Source organism: Oryctolagus cuniculus, chromosome 1, assembly GCF_051225735.1.
Source record: "Oryctolagus cuniculus isolate XC-2025 breed Fujian yellow rabbit chromosome 1, ASM5122573v1, whole genome shotgun sequence".
NCBI lineage: Eukaryota > Metazoa > Chordata > Mammalia > Lagomorpha > Leporidae > Oryctolagus > Oryctolagus cuniculus.
The window spans coordinates 150,636,482-150,656,903 of NC_142867.1; the positions used below are offsets into that span (position 1 = coordinate 150,636,482).

At 40.7% G+C, this 20,422-nt stretch overlaps 1 long non-coding RNA gene and 1 pseudogene across 3 annotated transcripts in view; one reads left to right on the forward strand and one right to left on the reverse strand.

Moving 5' to 3' along the window:
• The window catches only part of LOC127491296 (uncharacterized), a 97,664-nt gene that overhangs the window by 55,110 nt on the left and 22,132 nt on the right, over positions 1–20,422 (forward strand). For all 3 annotated transcript variants that reach the window (XR_016236595.1, XR_016236591.1, XR_016236583.1), the window contains exon 3: positions 3,141–3,223. This is a non-coding gene — a long non-coding RNA (uncharacterized LOC127491296). The remainder of the gene's footprint in view (positions 1–3,140; positions 3,224–20,422) is intronic.
• On the reverse strand, positions 14,229–14,542 carry LOC100349046 (thioredoxin pseudogene; annotated as a pseudogene).

The window sequence follows — 20,422 nt, forward strand, 5'->3', positions numbered from 1 at the left end:
TTAAGAATAGAAAGGAACTTCCTCAATCTCATAATGAGTATCTTTAAAAATATACAAAAATAATCTGTTAAATAGTTGAAACTTTTTACCCTGAATTTTGGGAAGGTATAATGTCATCAATTATCATCACTTTTATCTAATATACTGGCAGTCCTAGTCAGCAAGAAAAATAAAAAGCATAAAGATAAGGGAAAACAGATGTGGGAAAAACATCTTATCTGCAGATAATGGAATGGTGTATATAGAAGATCTAAAAATGATGCAGATAAAAACGGGATTTGATGTAGAAGAAATCATTATTTTTCTACATATTAATGATAAATCACTAGATATTAGAATTGAAAGAAGATATGTGTAAGTATTATAAATATCAAGTATCTAAGGATACGTTAAGAAAGGATGTTCAGCAGGCGCCGTGGCTCACTAGGCTAATCCTCCACCTAGCGGCGCCGGCACACCGGGTTCTAGTCCCGGTCGGGGCGCCGGATTCTGTCCCGGTTGCCCCTCTTCCAGGCCAGCTCTCTGCTGTGGCCAGGGAGTCCAGTGGAGGATGGCCCAGGTGCTTGGGCCCTGCACCCCATGGGAGATCAGGATAAGTACCTGGCTCCTGCCATCGGATCAGCGCGGTGCGCTGGCCGCGGCGGCCATTGGAGGGTGAACCAACGGCAAAGGAAGACCTTTCTCTCTGTCTCTCTCTCTCACTGTCCACTCTGCCTGTCAAAAAAAAAAAAAAAAAAAAAGTAATGTGAAATAAAGAAAACTATTTTTTTTAAAAAAAGAAAGGATGTTCAAAATTTCTGTATAGTAAACTAAAACAAAATATATTGCTAAGATAAGATTAAAATACCTAAATGATTAAATGGATATACCATTTTTAAGAATTAGGAGACTGTTGATTAAGAGGTAAATTCTGCAGCCAGCCTTATGGTGCAGGGGGTGAAGCTACAAATTGCAAAGCCAGCATCCTGTATCAGAATTCTGGATTTCAGTTCCTGCTCCTCCATTTCCAATTCAGCTTCCTCCTAATTTACCTGGGAAAGAAATGGATGATGGCCCAAGTATCTGTGTCCTGTGCCACTCATGTGGGAGATCCAAATGGAGTTCCTGGCTCCTGGCTTCCTCCTGGTCCAGACCTGGCTGTTGTATTTTGTGGACTGAGCCAGAGGATGGAAGATCTCTCTCTCTCTCACACACATTCTCACTCTGTCTCTTCTCCTGTGCCACTCTAAGTTTTGAATGGATAAATTAATAGATAAGTAAATTTAAAAAAAAGACCTAAATTCTCTTTAAATTTACCTAAAGATTCAATGAAATTCCACTCAAAATCTGATGTCTTCTGGAAATTGACTGCCTAATTCTAAAATTTATGTAGAGGTGCTAACAAGAATCACAGGTAATCTTGAAGAAGAGGAAGAATGTTTCATGTCTTATATAGGTATTTATTATGAATACATTAACTGAAATAATGTTGATGGTGATTGTGGATTCAAAAGGCTTCCATAGCCTTGGCAGCTCATATCAGGAGCCTCGGGTGATCACTGATGTCATACATAAGAGTGTTAATTGTTAAATTAACAACAGGAGTCACTGTGCACTTCCCATGCAGGACCTCTGTCTTCAATGAATTCTATTATGAGAATTAACTGTAAAACTTGTTCTCAGTTTTTTTGTGTGTGTGCGCACGTGTGTGTGTGCAAATTGTTGAAATCTTAGTATAGAGTTGGTCTTCTGTGTATAAAGTTAATTGAAAATGAATCTTAATGGAGAATAGGACTGGGAATGGGAGAGGGAGGAGGGGGTGGGATGGGTGCAGGGGTGGGTATGGTGGGAAGAATCACTATATTCCTAAAGTTGTACTTATGAAATTTGTACTCATTAAATAAAAGATTTCTTGGGGAAAAAATCTGAGGATAATGGTGGCTCAAGGATCCTTTAAGGGAAAGTTTTAACAGGGCGGGGGAAACCAGTAGATGGAAGATCTTTCTCCCTGTATCTCCAACTTTCAAATAAATAAATCTTAAAAACAGCAAGAAGTTCAGGATGCAGCTGTAGTAGGTGAAAGAAAGCAGTCTCTGGAGATAGGGAAAGAGGTTGCACTGATATGTCAAGTATGCAGAAGGAACAAGGCCCAACGGCATATGGTGACTCCATCCATCCATTCATTCAACAAATATTTATTGTGTCTTTCTACATAAGGACCATTTTAGGCACCATTAATGATTGAGCATATGTCAGGAAGGGACCACACCTTCAAAGGGACTTTGCCATAATGAACATATGAGGAGTGTTCAAATAATTCCTGGAAAATGTGTGGTCTTTTTAAAAATGCTTATTTATTGACTATGAAAGACACATAAACAGAAAGAGTAGGCTCCCATCCACAGATTCACTCTTCAGATGTTGGCAATAGTGGGGGCAAGGCCAGAGCTGAAGCTGGGAGCTAGGAAGACAATGCAGGTCTCCCACATGGGTGCCAAGAACTTGACCCATCACTGCTGCCTTCTGTGTTCTGCATTAGCAGGAAGCTGGAGTCAGGAGCTGGACCTGAGCACAGAACCCGGGCGTGCCGTTGTGGGAAATGGCCGTATTAATGACTAGGCTAAACACCCACTCCTGTAATATCTTTCTCTCTCCTTTTTTAAGATTTTATTTATTTATTTAGAAGGCAGGGTTACAGAGAGGCAGAGGCAGAGAGACAAAGAGAGGTCTTCCATCTGCTTGTTCACTCTCCAAATGGCCACAACAGCCAGTGCTGGGCTGATCCTAAGTCAGAAGCCTGGGGCTTCTTCCAATATCCCATGTGGGTGCAGGGGCCCAAGAACTTGTGCCATCTTCTACTGCTTTCCCAGACCACAAAAGAGAGCTAGAAAAGTGGAGCAGCCGAGACTAGAATCGATGCCCATATGGGATGCTGGCACTGCAGGTGGTGGCTTTACTTGCTTTGCCATAGTGCTGGCCCCATTTATCTTTCAATTCAATTTTTTGTATGACCTTTTTGAAGTACCTCATGTATGGTGCTAATTCAGTGATCCTTCCTTGACTAAGGAATGCCTGTTCTATACCAATGAGGATATACTCATATTTATCTTCAAAAAAGCATAATATTTATTTGTAAACATTGTCCTTGCTTACTCATACAGGAGGCTTGGTAAAGGAGTAGGAGAATCTTCACTGCTTCATCCACATTCTGATCTGGTCCTTCTACAAGCAACGTTACACACTGGTAAGAAATTTGGGCAATAAATAGTGACCATGGGTTATAGTAAAATGCATCAGCTTGTGCGTGACTTGTACCAGTGCCAACTGAATACAAGGCTTGCCTATATAGCATGGCATGAATTATTCAACAGTTCTCTTCTAAATGGCTATTTTTGCAATCCACTCTGTATATTTGAAGTTTTTGCATTTTAGGTGGTCGACTTAATTTGTGCTTATCCTGAAATGATAAGTGTTGTTCTGACATGCTGCCTTTAGCAAAGCTTGTATGCTTATCCATGGAGAGTAGATTTTAGAGAGATGGAATGACCTTTAAACACACACATGTGCACACACACATATCCACACTAATAGATACCATATGTATAATCACATTGTGGCAATTCTGCACACACTGTAAAATCAGAAAGATTTTCATCATGCCTACAGGTCCAGAAGTTTTATAACTAAATAATATAGGGTATAGTTGCTTCTCCACCCCATTACAAAGTAAGTGTGTGTGTGTGTGTGTGTGTGTGTGCAAGAGATGTGTAGAAGTGACTCCCAACCGAAAGAGTTAGAAACTAACGACATAAAGTCATAACCACAGGCTGGGCGTATAGCCAGACAGAGCTGAATGTGCAGCTGGACTCAGTTACTAATTAGCTGTGTGGTCTTGGGCAATTTACCTAACCTTTTTCAGTTGGGTTCCGAAAGAAACCTCAATTTCCCTCCACATAAAATGGAGATTATGATAGTGCTCATCTCCTATGGTTATTATGAAACTTGAATGAGATAAAATAAGCAAAATTCTAGTCTCACCAAAACATTAAAAAAAAGCATTATTAATTCTTAGGAGAAACTTCTATACCAACCAGATTTAACACTGACTGATGATTTTAAATGTCTCTCCTTATTTGAGGTTAAATTATGATGAAACATGAGAGTACTTCCAAAAGGTTGAAAAATTGAAATAAAAGATTTTGGTGCAGAGCATCTTGAAATCCATGTGTTTTTCAGGAACTTTGAAATATTTTCTGTACTTTTCATTTACTTGAGAAACAAAAGGAGAGAGAGACAGAGACAAAGAGAGCAATTTGCTGGTGCACATCTCAAATGCTCACAGCAGCCAGGACTGGGCCAGTCTGAAGCTAAGAGGCAGGAACCCAATTCATACATCCCATGTGGGTGGCAAGAACTCAACCACTAAGCCATCACTGCTGCCTCCCAGGCTGTGCATTGACAGGAAGCTGGAATCAGGAGCAGGAGATGAAACTGAACTCAGGTGCTCCCCTGTGGGATGTGGACGCACTATACTTAACCACTATACTGAATGCACACCCTGCCATGGACTCTTGGCAGATTCCTCATATACTTCAGGATATTTTCACATTTTCTGGAGAGGATGAAATTTCCTACTGCCACATCCCTACTCCTAGCCTATATTATCTTGGTAGTATCTATGAAGGTTAAATGAAAAGAGAAGATATTTGTGTCATGATACAGTTTATTTAATCACCAAGTACACTAATAAAATAAATAGAAGGAGACAGAGGCATTGATTGGTTAATCAAAATATATTCTCAATGATGTTTTTGGTAGTCAAGCTTTGAACTTCTTAAGAGTGAGTTTTATATATACTTTAAATTTTAATGATTTATTCCTGATTCAGAGTTCATAGTTGAGCATATCAAGAGGATCTAAAATGATTTAGCTAAATATTTTTTCTGTGGCTTAAATCTATATCCTCAATAATCTACCACATTCCATGTTCTTCCATTCAACTTACATGTATCATTTGAATTATTATAATGAGAATATTTCAATACTACATGAAAGAGGATACAGCAATTTATCATTAAAAATAATTCTTCTAAATTTATGTAAACATGAGAGTCTTAAAAAGTCTGTGGGGACCAGCACTGTGGTGTAGCAGGTGAAGCCACCACTGGCAGTGCCAGAATCCCATATGGGTGCTGGCTTGAGTCCCTGCTGCTCCACTTCCAATGCAGCTCCCTGCTAATGCACCTGGGAAAGCAGCAGCAGATGGCCCAAGTCCTTGGGGACCTCACCCACACGGGAGACCTGGAGGAAACTCCTGGATCCTGGCTTCAGATTGGCTCATCTCTGGCCGTTGCAGCAATTTAGGGAGTGAACCAGTGGATGGAAGATGTCTCTCTCTCTCTCTGCCTCTGCCTCTCAAATAAATAAACAAATCTTTAAAAAAGAAGTCCATGGAAAATGTATACTACAACAAAATTATACATGAATTTCAAAAATTTTTTGCACCAAAATAAACATAGTTTAATTGTTTCCATGAACTTTAAAGTACCCTCATACTTCTGTCTATATACTCTCTGTTCCATCTTTTGGTCCAAATCTTTTTGTTTCTGTAGGAATTTAGACAGATCTTTCTCTTCCAAGGTGAAGAGTGTTCTTCCTTGGAGTTCATAGAGTTCCTTGGTGATTGGTTGAAATCTGGAAACATTATAACAGTCTCTCCTCCCATCAGTAAAAGGGGCGTGGAGGATAATTCAACAACTTATTTCTGGCTTCTCTGAGAGTGTCTGTGTGCCAGCAAAAGTACTATTACTAGGAACACTGCCATTCCATTTCTTCCCCTGAGGTTTCCATTTCATTCTGGTAAAATCATCCAAATTTTAAGCCACCTCCCTCCTCAGAGTAATATGACTGATACTATGAGAAAAATTAACACAACTATTAGCAACACTCGTTTGCTTCCTACTGTTTAACTTATTGGAAACTGGGGCAAGGAGAAGTGGACACAGGTAAGTAAATTTTGTTTGAAATGAAACTGACTTTCATCTGGCCAAGGCCTGTCAAATTTGGTATATTCTTTCTCTTGCTGTTACCCTACATTTTGTTTGCAGTCTGAGGATTTCCATTGGAAATGCTCTTTGAGTGACGTAAAGTGAACTCCGAGATCCAAAGTGGCTTTGATGTTTGTCAGGAAAATGCAGGAGTCCTCGTATACTGTGGCTTCCACAGTGCAGGAACAGCTCCAACTCCAGAAAAGCTGTGAAAACAACTCAGAAATTAAGCATAAAAAGAAATTCCTTTGATAAAATGAAAAGAATTAGTATCTTTCTGGAGAGCTCATCTGGAAGATTTTTCAACCCTTCTTCCTTAAGAAATATGTAGGCATTAAATTCAGTTCTTATTTCAAAGAGAACATTTATATGTCAATTGCAAGAAATATGTAGAGAGGTGCAGTTGACTTTAATATCTTATTGAGCAATGTGACAAGAATTTGGAAATGTACAAACTAACCACAGGATGACCTTTCAAAACTGAAATGCATAGGTGTGGATGACATTTTCTCATTCAATTGCTTATTTTGAAATCTAAATTAAAGCACACACAACACCAAATTAAATATCTTCTCCCCAGAGTGAATATCCCAATCATTTATAACTAAACAACTTTAACATCCAGTAATCAACAAACATTAACATGTAAATACTTTGTTTTAATAAGCCATAAACATTAATAAGCACATGGCTGAAACCACTCCTGCTGAAATTATTCATCTGCAACCCCAGATATCAAATAAGGGCTGCAGAGAAATAAAACTGTTAAATTTGATTCTGAAAACATTCATGTGAGTTTGCATAAATCCTCTTTATTTTCTAGTGGCTTTTTTTTTCAAGATCTTTTTTTCTTCCCCCTGCTAGGAGCCTTATGAAACTGAAATGTCAAGTGAGGGTTGCTTTATATCATGTTCTGTCAATCAAAGGAAGGGAGGCTTTATGCATCTGTTGCTAGTATATTGGCACTTTTTGAAGAGTGTTTCGGTGGGAGCGAGAATAAATAAAGATCCTTCAGGCACTTTCTCATTTATGGATGAGGAATCAAAGCAGTCTGAAACTTCATTTTCAGCCTGATACCCTGAAGATTGTTGGCTGATAATTCTGGATGGAACAGCTTATCTGGGAGGATTAGGGGGAACATGGCCTTCCTATTACTTCTGGCTTCAGCCTATTCAGCTGGGTAGACTTTGTCACACAGTATCTGGGCCTTTACATATGTCACTAATCTTATCTATATCTTTTCAGCCCCTTCTGTTGGAGCTGCGGTTTCCCGTGCCTAAACCTCCCATTTCTTCATTACACCAGCTGTATAGGCATTAGCTTTCCCTAACAGCCTTTCTGCACCATGTCATTCAGTAATGGCGAGTTTTGCAGATGCTCAGCTTTCGTGAGCAGGTTGGGGTAAGACTTTATCCCAAATCTTGAGACTCTCACATCACCTATATTAAAAAAGCTTCCTGAAGTCTCCAAACAAACTAATTTTCCTCCTTTACCAAATCCTCTTAACAGAATGAAATAATCTCCACAATGCATCATCTTTGCAACCATTAAAGATAACAGGGACAGCTCCCTGTGTGTCTGCGTGCACAAGCCAGGCTGTCACTCCTTTCCCACAGGTATGAGGCAGTCATTCACCCATGAAACAAATAATGACCCCTAGGCTGTATTAGACATCAGGAGGCCACAGACATGATTGCAAAAAAAGACTCTGTCCTCAAGATGTCTACATTCTAGTGGGAAAATGTAAACTCGCACAAATAACCACGATGGAAGGTAAAAATGGTGCAAACCAAAAAGAGGCACAAGTGCCTGGATAGTTCCTGGGGAGCAGATAGCAAGAGGAAGAACCTATAAAGGTTGAGTGAACGAGGTGGTGTTTAAGAACAAGGATTTGAGCAGCTGTGATAGGAGTCAGTCTTTCTTCCAGTGTCTGCTTCCTAGTTATTTTCAGAATGAAGGCTGTAAGTCAAATGTGGTAATGGAGCTAGTGACTGAGACCAGAAGAGATCTGTATCACAAACTACTCCTTCCCATCAAATATTTCTTCTTTATTGATTTCCTAATTAGCCCCACAGTTATCCAGTATACTTATTCCTTGAACAAAGACACCATTCGTTAACTGCCCTTGTGGCCGTGTGTGGCCATGCATCTGTGTTTTGGTCAATGAAATGCAAGTGGAGGGAATCATTTTAAGGCACAGAGTGAGCCTTTCTTCTTTGGTTTACGGAATGGTGATATGTGGACTGGATTTTCAGCAGCCATTTGGAACCTAAGGATGAAGGCCACACACAAGGGCTGGCAGAGGGAGAAGCTGAAAGAAGCACGAGTCTCTGCCTGTGGGGACTCACTTCCAGCTCTGCCATGTTGATCTCTAGCCTGATTTTACAGAAGATAGAAGTAAATTTCTGTCTTGTCTTAAGAGGTGTTTCTTTTTTTTTTCCCTGGGGGAGGGGGTAGAAGGATGGCAAGTCTTTTTAGTACTCAGAGCCAAGCTACCTTAACCATTATACTTGAAACCCACTGCTAAAAACTGATATTTTAAAATTAAATACTTTTTTTTTTTTAAATTTGAGAGGCAAAAAGAGAGAGTAAGACACACACACACACACACACACACAGAGAGAGAAAGAGAGAGAGAGAGAGAAGCTCTGGTTCACTTCCCAAATGTCCACACAGCTGGTGCTGGGATGAGAGCCAGCAGCTCAATCCATTTTTCACATGGGTGGCTGGAATCCAATCGATTCCTTGAGCTGTAACTGTTACTTTCCAGGGTCTGCATTCGCAGGAACCTGGAGTCAGGAGCCAGAGCTAATATAGGAATAGAGCGAGGAATAGAACCCAAGCACTCCAATGTGGTCCATGGGCATCTTAATCATTAGGCTACATGACTGCTCCCTAAACTGATCTTAAAAGCATATTTACTGATAAAGTTTTGAGTTTCCTTGTGCAGTATTAAATTGAATGATGCAACATCCACAAAATATTTTTTTGAGTTCTTGTAATACTCAGGGCATTTTTCTAGGCAAAAAAGAACAAAAACTATGGGGCCTGCCCACCATCAAAATATAGTATTTTCTTGGAGGATTAAAACATGCTAGCTAACAGATAATTAATCATATATAGCCATCAAATATGAGTATGGAAGGAGTAATATAATTCATCCTTGGAATTGAGACAGCAAACACTGAACAATGGGGGAGGATTGCCAGATTAAATATGACTTTGTGGGAAAATGGAATGAAAAAATAAGTTTACTTTGGTGAAAAAATGTTTTAATTCCATGCACACTTTTTTCATAATACATGTTTTTTGTAAACTTATTGAAGATTCTTCATCTGGGATACCCAGTTAAAGTTGAAGTTCAGATTTTTCAAAATAAAGAACTTTTTGTTTAACTTTATCTCCAATATTGTGTGGGATATAATTATATTTTTAAAATAATTCATTATTTATCTGAAATTCAAATCTCAAATTAAAATTAAAATTTCTATTTCAATTGCCCCAAATTTTGCATGGAATATGCTTATACTAAAGAAATATATCTTGATTTTCTGGAATTCATATTTAGCCAGGCATCTGTATATACTCTTTTTTTTTTAAAATAAAAAAGATTTATTTATTTATTTGAAAGGCAGAGTTACAGAGAGACAGAGGCAGAGAGAGAGAGAGAGAGAGGTCTTCCATCTGCTGGTTCACTCCTCAATTGGCTGCAATGGCAGGAGCTGCACAGAACTGAAGACAGGAGCCAGGAGCGTCTTCCACATCTGCTACACAGGTGCAGGGGCCCAAGCACTTGGGCCATCCTCTACTGCTTTCCCAGGCCACAGCAGAGAGCTGGATCAGAAGTGGAGCAGCTGGGATTAGAACCGCACCCATGTGGGATGCCGGGACTGCAGGCAGTGGCTTTTCCCTGCTATGCCACAGAGACAGCCCATGTATGTACTCTTATTTGCTAACTCTTAGCAACCCTTGACTCCTGAGCTCCTGGGATGTCTCCTAGAGGAAGTGGGGCAGAGCTATGAGATGGATAGAGTCAATGGACCCACAGGGATGGAGCCATCCTTTCCTAAGTGTGGCATTTCTTGTGGTTGGAGGCTGCCCTGTACATAGTAGGATGTTCAGCAGTTGCCATGGCTTCTATCCAGGAAATGCGGACTTCCAGTTGCAAAAAAAAAAAAAAACAAAACAACAAAACCTCCAGACATTACTCAGCGTCCTCTGGGAGTGGTAGACAAACTCATACTTGCTTAAAAACCATTGACAAAAGTTGTGACACTTGCAAAACATTTTCTTGATTGTGATGGGTCATATTGGGCTGTGTCCCCGAGAGTATCCACCACATGTGTTCATTTTCCTCACTACTGAGGTTCTTATGTGGACAATTCTGAGACATATTCCAAAAGGACATTTCCAATGGCAAGAAGAGTAAGCACCTGAGGGGACTGTAAACTCCTGGAGGCAAGCTCAACGAGTCTCCTCAAACACTGAGTCCTGTCACAAAACTGGTAGTGCATGGTGTGACCTGAATTGTGGAATAAAAGTTTTTAGCTTCTATTTTGAGAATCCCAGGATTAATAAAAGACATGGAGTAGGTAAGTGGGATGAGGCCAAGGAGGAAGGAGGCTTTTATTTATTTATTTTTTTAAAAATATTTTAAAAAAATTATCTGAGAGGTAGAGTTACAGTGAGAGAGAGAGAGAGAGAGAGAGAGAATCTTTCCACCTGCTGGTTCACTCCCCAGATGGCCACAATGGCTGGAGCTGGGCCAATCTGAAGCCAGGAGCCAAGAGCTGCTTCTGGGTCTCCCACGTGAGTGCAGAGGCCATCTTCTGCTGCTTTCCTGGGCCACAGCAGAGAGCTGGATAGGAAGAGGAGCAGCTGGGACTAGAACTGGTGCCCATATGGGATACTGATGCTGCAGGCGGAGGCTTAGCCCACTATGCCACAGCGCTGGCCCCAGGAGGCTTTTATTTAAAATGACCTCAGCTAAGTTGCTAGGTTATGGCAACATAGTCAATACTAGGAACATGCAGGATTAGGTTCATGGGTAGGACTTGTTAGGACTTTTGGGTAGGACTTGCTAGGACTTTAACCTGAATGCAGTCTTTCAAATGTTGCCCCTGATGCTTTAACCCTTGCTGTTGGTAGACATCCGCCATTGCCTCACTTACTGTTTCCATTAGAAAATTTCTAGCCTTTCCCCACCTACTCAGGACCAGTGTTCCCTCAAAGCTGTGTTATGGTGGTTGTATTGGCCCTCGATTACCACTGCCCATGGCCTTTATCTATAATCGCTGCCACTTTGTTCTCCTGGCAATATATTACCTAAAATGAAAATCAGCCTGGGGGTAGATGTGGCCTATCAGGGTTAGCCACCACTTCAAACATTTGCATCCTATATCTAGAGGACCAGGTTCGAGGTCCACTTCCAATCCGCCTTCCTGCATACTAAGTGGCAGCAGATGAGCACTCACGTGCTTGGGCCCCGCCACCCATGGTGGGAGACCTGGGTGCAATTCCTGGCTCCTGGCTTCAGCCTGGCACAGCCACGGTTGTTGAAGGCATTTAGGGACTGAACAAGTGGTTTGAAGAACTATCTCTCTCTTTCTGTTACTCTGCCTTTCAAGTAAATGAAAATAAAACATTGTCTTAAAAAGATGGATTTATTTATTTGAAAATCAGAGTTACAGAGAGCGAGATTTTCACTCCCCAGATGGCTGCAATGGCTGGGGCTGGAGCAGCTCGAAGCCAGGAGCCAGGAACTTTTTCCAGGTATTCCACATGGGTGGCAGGGCTGAAGCACTTGGACCATCCTACACTGCTTTTCCCAAGCCATTAGCAGGGAGCTGGATTGGAAGTGAAGCAGCCAGGATTCGAACTGTCACCCTTATAGGATGTTGGTGTCATAGGCAGTGGCTGTACCTGCTGTGCCACAATGCTAGGCCCTAACATTAAAAAGTGAAATGAAGCCTGCAGGTCAATACATCAGTACAGTGTACCAGTAAGAAGCTTTCAAAGCTTTTGACTCAGGGTTGCCCAATCAAGTCTCACTTGGTAACAGGGAATCCAGTAGAAGGACGGGGTTTCTAAGAAATGTGAAGATCCAAGCTGAAGCAACTTGAATGCTGCAAACAGATAAGACTGCATGTGATGGTGTGCACATTTCAGTCAGTGTATGGGCATGTCCATGCATGTGCATGCATGTGTGTGTGTGTGTGTGTGTGTGTGATATTTTCTTCCTTAGACCTAGTTGATATAAGAGCTGTTCCCATAAATAGCCTTGACATAGAGAATGAATTTTGCAGACCATAAGATGTTATGCTGAAAGCAGTTCATCCTGCTCAAATGGTTTTTGTGTGCGTTTCTTTTATCTGTGTATTTCTGGAGTCCATTCTTTCGATGTCCCTTCTTTCTGTCCATGTTTACTGTAAGTCCACCCTTGGGCCATCATCTCTCTCATTACATACTGAAAGCACATTATGCTGGCTTGGGCCACTGTGGAATCTTGCCCCTTATTTGCTGTATTAAGTTCTTCATTGGCTGTGGCATGGAGGGCTGGTTATCCTCAGGTGTGGGGAGGATCAAGCAATAATTTCTAAACTGTACCAAGTAGAGGAAAGGAGACAGCCAGCAAGCATTCTTTACCTCCAAGACTTGCAAAAAAGATTGCTCTCAACTCTTCTAAGCATATCTCCTTCAAAAATCAGGACAATTCACTTGGAGTTGACATTCTAGAAAAATCCCTTTTGTCATCCTCTCTAAGGTAACAGAAAGAGGGAGGGAGCAGAACTAGTAGAACCAAGAACCTGAAGGATGTGTGGAACAAGGGACTTTATCCCTGAGGCTAAAAGGGTAAAGTGCATAGAAAACTCTGGCCAGGAAAAAAAGCAAACATCAGAAATGTGTCTGGGTGTGAACCATGCTGGTCATGGACTTGTGACCTTATGTGTGATGGGGCTAAAACTGTGCATAAGTTTAGGGAGCGTAATAAACATTGACATGATTGCACTCATAGTTCTCTTGGTTTTACAAGTGACAAAGCTTTGTATGCCTTACTCACTGGGGTGTTCCCACTGTTCAGAGTGATTGATCACTGGTTTACGAGGTAGAAGAGACTACAACACCTTCCTATGTCTATCATAAAACAAGAGAATGGAAGTCACCTACTTTGTGTAGTTCCTAATATAGCTACCAGTTGTTGCTGATGAGGTGCCCATACTATGAGTCCATCTTCTCATTTTAACTGAAGTTTCTTTTGAATGTGTTCAGATGTTCCTCAGTCCTTTTGCAGTGAGACACTGCTAATTGTTTTTGGATAATTCATTATGATTTAAAAAATATAACCTAGATCTACTGTTTTCCATTCCTGCGAGGATGCAGCAATACCAGCAGGCATGGAAGAGAAGCAGGCATTGCACCCAGGAATGCTTCAGTCTTTCAGGGAAAAGAGTCAAGCTCACAGATACTTCAACTCATAAACATTTCCCTTTCTTGTTTCTGTTTCATTCTTCTTTCTTACCTGTTCAAACTCCTTTTCTCTTTCGTTACTGGAATATTTATTCAACTCTGCTTGCAATCCCTAGCACTTCAATTTGTCAAGTATGCTTGATGCCTAAATAGTTGTAGGCATGTGCCAGATAGCACCATTGATCCTGCCCTTGGCAATCTTTTGGTCAAATTAGAATCCATAGTATTAGTAGTTTCTAAATCCATACAACACTAGGGTCTCTTTATGCATAGTTCCATATATACAGATTTAACCAACTGCGGATAGAAAATATTTGAAAAAAAAAATCACATGTGTACTGAACATGTACAGACCTGTTTCCTTTAATTAGTCTCTAAACAATATAGTATAACTAATTATATAGCACATACATTGTATTACACATTATAAGCAACTTAGATATTATTTTAAAGTATATGTGAAAGGTTTGAGCATTTGTCACAGCACTTAAGATATCCTTTGGGATCTACATATCCTTTGTTACAGTATCTGGTTTGAGTCCTGGCTTCTCTTCTTGCAATCCAGCTTCTTGCTTATATGTACCCTTGAGAGGCAGCAGATTTTTTTTTAAGGGTAGAATTGATATTTATAATCAGATGGCAGGTGGGTATATAGTTTCATTATTCTTCTTTTCGTAAATAAAAAATTACAAATCTTAAACAGCTGAAGGCTGGTTATGTTTTCAGAAAACATGATTAGAGTTCATTAATGATGGCTTCAAGCTTTTCCTTATTAGCTCCAGACAATTCACTGACCTTTTGCCCCTTTTTAAAAAACTGGAAGGTCTGCATGCATTTGACTTCACGTTCTGCAGCAATATCCTGGCAGTCATCCACATCTACTTCAAGGAACTGTGCATTGGAATACTTTTCAGAGAGAGAATGAATGAAAGGCTTGATCATTTTGCAGGGTCCACACCATGTGGCTGAGAAGTCCACCCCGTTAAGTGTATCTCCTGCAGGTCCAAGGCTTCCCGAAAAACAGACTTTCTGTCAATCTGCTTCACCATTTTGGCTGCTGGTGGGGAGGGCTCTGTTGTTTCCTTCTGATTTTCTGTCTGGTTGATCTGTCCATTGTTGAAAGTGGGATATTGGGCCGGCGCCGCGGCTCACTAGGCTAATCCTCTGCCTTGCGTTGCCAGCACCCCGGGTTCTAGTCCCGGTCGGGGTGCTAGATTCTGTCCCAGTTGCTCCTCTTCCAGTCCAGCTCTCTGCTGTGGCCAGGGAGTGCAGTGGAGGATGGCCCAAGTGCTTGGGCCCTGCACCCGCATGGGAGACCAGGAGGAAGCACCTGGCTCCTGCCTTCGGATCTGCGCAGCGCAGGCCGTAGCGGCCATTTTGGGGTGAACCAATGGAAAGGAAGACCTTTCTCTCTGTCTCTCTCTCTCGCTGTCTAACTCTGCCTGTCAAAAAAAAAAAAGTGGGGTATTGAAGTCCCCCATTAGATCTATCAACATTTCTTTTAAATAGCCAGGTGCCCTGCAATTAGGTGCATATACATTTATCATAGTTACATCTTATTGTTAAATTGATCCCTTAAGTCATTGCATAGTGCCCTTCTTTGTCTCTTTTAACAGTTTTTGTGCTGAAGTATATTCTGTCTGATATTAGGATGGCTACACCAGCTCTTTTTGGTTTCTGTTAGCATGGAATATCTTTTTCCATCCTTTCACTTTCAGTCTTGGTGAGATGTGTTTCTTCTAAGCAGCAAATAGATTTTGTTTGTTTGTTTGTTTGTTTTCATTCATCCAGTTCTGTATCTTTTAACTGAGAGTTGAGGCCATTCACATTCAAGGTGATTATTGATAAGCAACAACTTGGCCCTGCAGGATGCCTTTGCAGGATGATTGGGGAGAGAGAAACATGCCCTCACTTTGTTTTTTTCTCCTCTGTTTGGCAGGTACACTATTCCCCATAGAGCTGCAAGCCAGATTCCCTCTAAGCTCTTCCTGCAGCTTTTTCACCAGTGGCTTCAGCTGCTTTGCAGTCTGATCTCACCTTGCTGTCCAACCCTGGTATGGAGGCTCTCTGCTGGTGGGGTCCTAAGTTGTGTGCATCTCTGCCCTCCATGTGGGTTCACTGTGTTCTTCCAATTTACACAGAGTTTCTTTTGCTTTTTTTCTCCCTAACTCTTCTCTAAGACCACACTCTTTCCACTTCTTTTAAACTATTTTCTCCTAGACTCAAGCAAGAATCTCCCTCCCTACTCCACCATCTTAATTCAATCTCTTGGGGCTGTTTTACAAATGATTGATCCAAGCCAATAATGATAATTTCATTTTCCTCTGCAATGCAAAGATGTGGTCACATGACCCAGCTTTCACAAAGGGGTCTGATGTGGGGCTTTTGAGAGACATATGACAGAAGAGGTTGATAGAGTGGGAGAATTTGTGGAAAAGTCTTTCCTCTCTTCTTGCTGGGGATGGTATTGTGACAACAGTGCACTTAGAACCATTGTAGAAATCCTTGGACTGTGTGGTATCAAGCATAAGTAAAGAAAAATAATGTGCTGAGAATGACAGAAAAGAAGGATGTGTAGAGTCTGAGTTGCTGACAATACTTAATTTCAGAAAGGACTATAGGACCTCTACATTCAGATTTCTTGTTAAGTGTTCTGTGTCCTTACAGTCTACTGAGATTCCTTGTACTCAAAGCTAAATATAGCTTGTAATCTTCTTTCTAATGAACTTGAGTGACAACATATTACCTCTCAATCTTTACCCAAACAAGTTCATCTACTTTATGATTTCTCAGTATTCTATAGGAAGGAATCTATGAATTATACCCTGTAGGCCAAAGCTGGCCTATTTTTGGATGGTCTGTGAGTTTAAATGCTTTTCACATTTTTCAATGATTAAAATAAAAATCTAAAGATGAATAATGTTTTATGATACATGAGAATGTTATAAAGCTCAAATGTCAGACTCTATAAATAAGGTTGTATTTGAATTCAGTCATGCCTATTTATTTCCATATTATGTATGGCTGCTTTCATGCAGAATTGAGTATTTGAGCAGAACAGGTGTACTACAAAGTCTTCACTATTTATTCTCTGCACTTTTGCAGAAAAAATTTGATGAACCCTGTTCTGTCACATGAATCCCCATTGCTGTTGGTATGACCTTGACTGTATTTTATACTCTTTTCTCTCCACATTCTTGACCATATGGTTTCCTCCACTGCCATTATTGTTCCTCTATTCTCTCTAAATCTTTCACACTTGGTTGTTGCTATATTGAGTTTATAGAACACTTTCATAAACATTGGTTCATCTGATCCATGCAAAAATTCTATTCTTAGGAAGAACAAAAATTATTTTTCTTTAAAAGGAAGAATAGCTTGATGATAGTCAAATGTCCCAGATTTTGTTTAGTGGCTGTGTGACTTTGATAAGTCATTTAATTTTTCTGAGCCTTAGATTTTCATCTGCTAAATGTTGATGCAATTCTTAACACATACCATGCTAAACTATTATGTGTTTAGTTCAAGTTCCTGTGGTAGAAATAGTTAAGGCTAGAATTGGAGTTCAGTTGCAATCTCTGTCTATATATGAGTTCATAGTTGGCTCTGAGAAACACAGCTTTAAGAAAACAAATACCTATTCAAAGTTAAATAGGAAAGTATCTCAGAATCGCCATTTATTAGACTGGATCTGGTAAAGTGTTGGGAAGCTACTTGATATTCTAGAAAAAGAGTATTCTAAGAAAAAGGGGGGGGGCAAAGAGGAGGAAGAAGAGGGAGAAAGAGAGAGAAATACGTAATGTCCTCTTTTAATCAGACCATGCAAGCCTCAGATAAATCAATCAATGATTTTTTAGTTAGTGAGTTTCAAAATGCTATGCATGCAAGGCCCTCCAAGACTTCCAAAATTCTTTCTTACATGGTTATTTTAGTTTAAAATATAGAAAAAATAAAAAAGCTGACTCTTTCACTGAACTCCTTGGCCCTGAAACCTCTTTTTTCTTGCCCAAACTACTTCGCTGTCAGCCGCTGGCTCTCTCCTAACTCCCACAGCATATTTTGAAATTGCATATTTCAATCACCTATACGTGCTAACTGAAGCTGAGTAATGAGTGTCTGGAAGGTTTGCACAAGGTTATTAAAAGTTTCTTAATCTGCCACCAACTTCTCTTTTAATATTGTTTGTAGATTTCCTAAAGCACAGAAATGAATTCCCTTGACCCTCTTACTCATTAACTTGGAGAGTGTGGCAGAAAATCAAAGGTACAAGGCTGTTAGGGTATTTGGTCCCTTTTAATAACCTCATGACTGTAGCACTGAAAAGATAAGGCTATCACTGCTGTTGATCAAAAAGACAAGAAAAGGCAGCTACAGCAACAGATACATCATTATGCAAATAGTGGTTTGAAACCATTGCCTCTCAATTCATTTTCCTGATAGTATCTTTTAATTAGGGGGCATTTTAATAAAAAAATGAGATACAGAAAATGGCAGCTTTAGAATGTCTTTATATGAAGCATTCTGTGTTGACAGTATAATGGAGGTGACAAAAGACTCATTTGAAAGCTGTGTGAGTATAGGAAGTTTGGAGTTTTTACTTAGATATTTCTATTGTATGAAGAAAATAGAAAAAAGTGAATTTTAAAGCAAAAGAACAAGATTGGTTCTTAAATTTCAAGTTGTGTAAGTCATTTAATTTCTTTGAGATTCAGAGTCCTTGTTTGTAAATTGAAAATAATACCACCACAAATAAAAATACTCTCTATTTTTCTTAAATATCTCTATGTGCTTTATTTATTTATTTTTATTTGAAAGGCAGAGTGATACACACACACATACATACACACACACAAATCTTCCATCCACTGGTTCACTCCCCCAGTTCCTGCAAGAGCTGGGGCAGTCCAGGTCAAAGTCAGGATTTAAGAAGTCCATCCAGATCTCCTGCCTAGATGGCAAGGGTTCAAGTACTTGAGCCATCATCCACTGCCTCCAAGGAACATTAGCAGGAAACTGGAGCAGAAGTGAAAGCAGAACTTGGTCCTAGGCACTCCAATATGGGATGCAGGTATCCCAAGCAGTGTTTAACCAGCAGTCCCACAACACCTTCCCCTTTATTTGAGAATGCGAGAGAGGTGAGAGAGAGAAACAGAGACAGAGAGAGTTCCCCTCTTCTGATTTACTTCCCAAATGCTTGCAACAGCCAGGGCTGGGCCAAAGCTGCAACCGGGAGCCAGGAACACATGCAGGTCTCCTACATGGGTGTCGGGGCATAATTACTTGAGCCATCGCCACTGTCTCCCAGGATCTGCCTTATCAAGGAGCTTGAATGAGGATCTGCAGCCGGGTGTCAAACCCCCATGCTCTGATGAGACATGGGCTTCCTAACTGGTATCATAACCACCAGGCCAAATGCCTACCATCCTACAGGTACTTTGAGTAATTCGATTCTTTGAATGATATTTTAAGCTATTAACTTCACTTTACAGATGAGGAAAATGAAACTTAGGTTTAGCTGTTGTGTCCAGAATGATATGAGGGAGCTTCAGAAAGCTCATAGAAAATGTGCTTTATTTTAAATTTCATTTTCTGGGGCAAGTGCCGTGGCTTACTTGGTTAATCCTCCGCCTGTGGCACTGGCATCCCATATGGGCACCGGTTCTAGTCCTGGCTGCTCCTCTTCCAGTCTAGCTCTCTGCTGTGGCCCGGGAAGGCAGTGGAGGATAGCCCAAGTGCTTGGGCCCCTGCACCCACGTGGGAGACCAGGAAGAAGCACCTGGCTCCTGGCTTCGGATTGGCACAGTTCCAGCCGTAGCAGCCATTTGGGGGGTAAACCAATGGGAGGAAGACCTTTCTTTCTGTCTCTCTCTCTCTCACTGTCTATAACTCTACCTGTCAAATAAAAAATTTTTTTCCACAACTTTGTCAAGTTCCCTCACAGGATCAGTAAGCGCTGGAATTCAGATGGAACCACTGAACCTGTAAAACAGCTTTGGCGAGGGTCTGGTGACATAATTTGTAGTATGCTTTTCCAAACTGAAATGGCTGAGCTGTCCACCCTTTTCCAAAGAACCCTCCAGAGGGTTTTGCCTACAATGGTGGAAGAGAAACGGGATTAAAAAGTATGTTCAAAACACATTCAGAGTTTGAGAAGTGAGGGAAGGAAGGTCTGTGTGTTCTTTTAAATGTGTGAGTAACAAAGAATAAATAGAACATGTCCTTTGGTTTGTTTAGTTTTCAAATCATTCCAGTGCAATTTGCAGTAAAAACTGCTTTCATTTTTAAGTGATCAAAGCAATGCATGATCCAATCAGGTCAACGACTGCAACAAGCCAGAACAATGCAAACAAGCCAAAGCTCCCTGTTTACGAAAGATGTCCACAGGAGATAATACTGTGCCTGTCCTAGGATATTTAAAGAAAATAAATACAAACACAGGAAAGCAGCTTGAGAATGACTCTGAGGCAGGCAAATACCTAAAATGCGCCACCGCCATTTACTGCCTTCGTTTTAATTGTACCTGGGAGGAGTAGTTGAAATTTACTATTCCTTTTTTTTTTTTTCCATGCTTTCCTTGGAATTTCTCTTCCTTTCCCCTAAAGGGCAGTTTACCGCTGAGGAACTCATTTTCTTTGAGTCATAGTCCTGGCCCTGGGAGGAAACTGCTGCATATTCACAAATGCCCTGGCTTCTCCGGCGTCCATCTGGGTGTCAGCAGGGCAATAGGACTCAGCCAAAAGGTTAAGGAGGCCCCCAGGAGCTCAGCTGTAAGCACTTTGTTTCTTAGTCACACCAAAACCCATTGCTTGCTGCCCCAGAACAAGTGGGATGGCCCCAGGGTGTGTGTTTGCCAAGCATAAACAAGGCTTCCCTGTGAAGAACAAAAGGACAATTTAACTTTTAGGAAGCTGTTTTATATAGATTTTTTT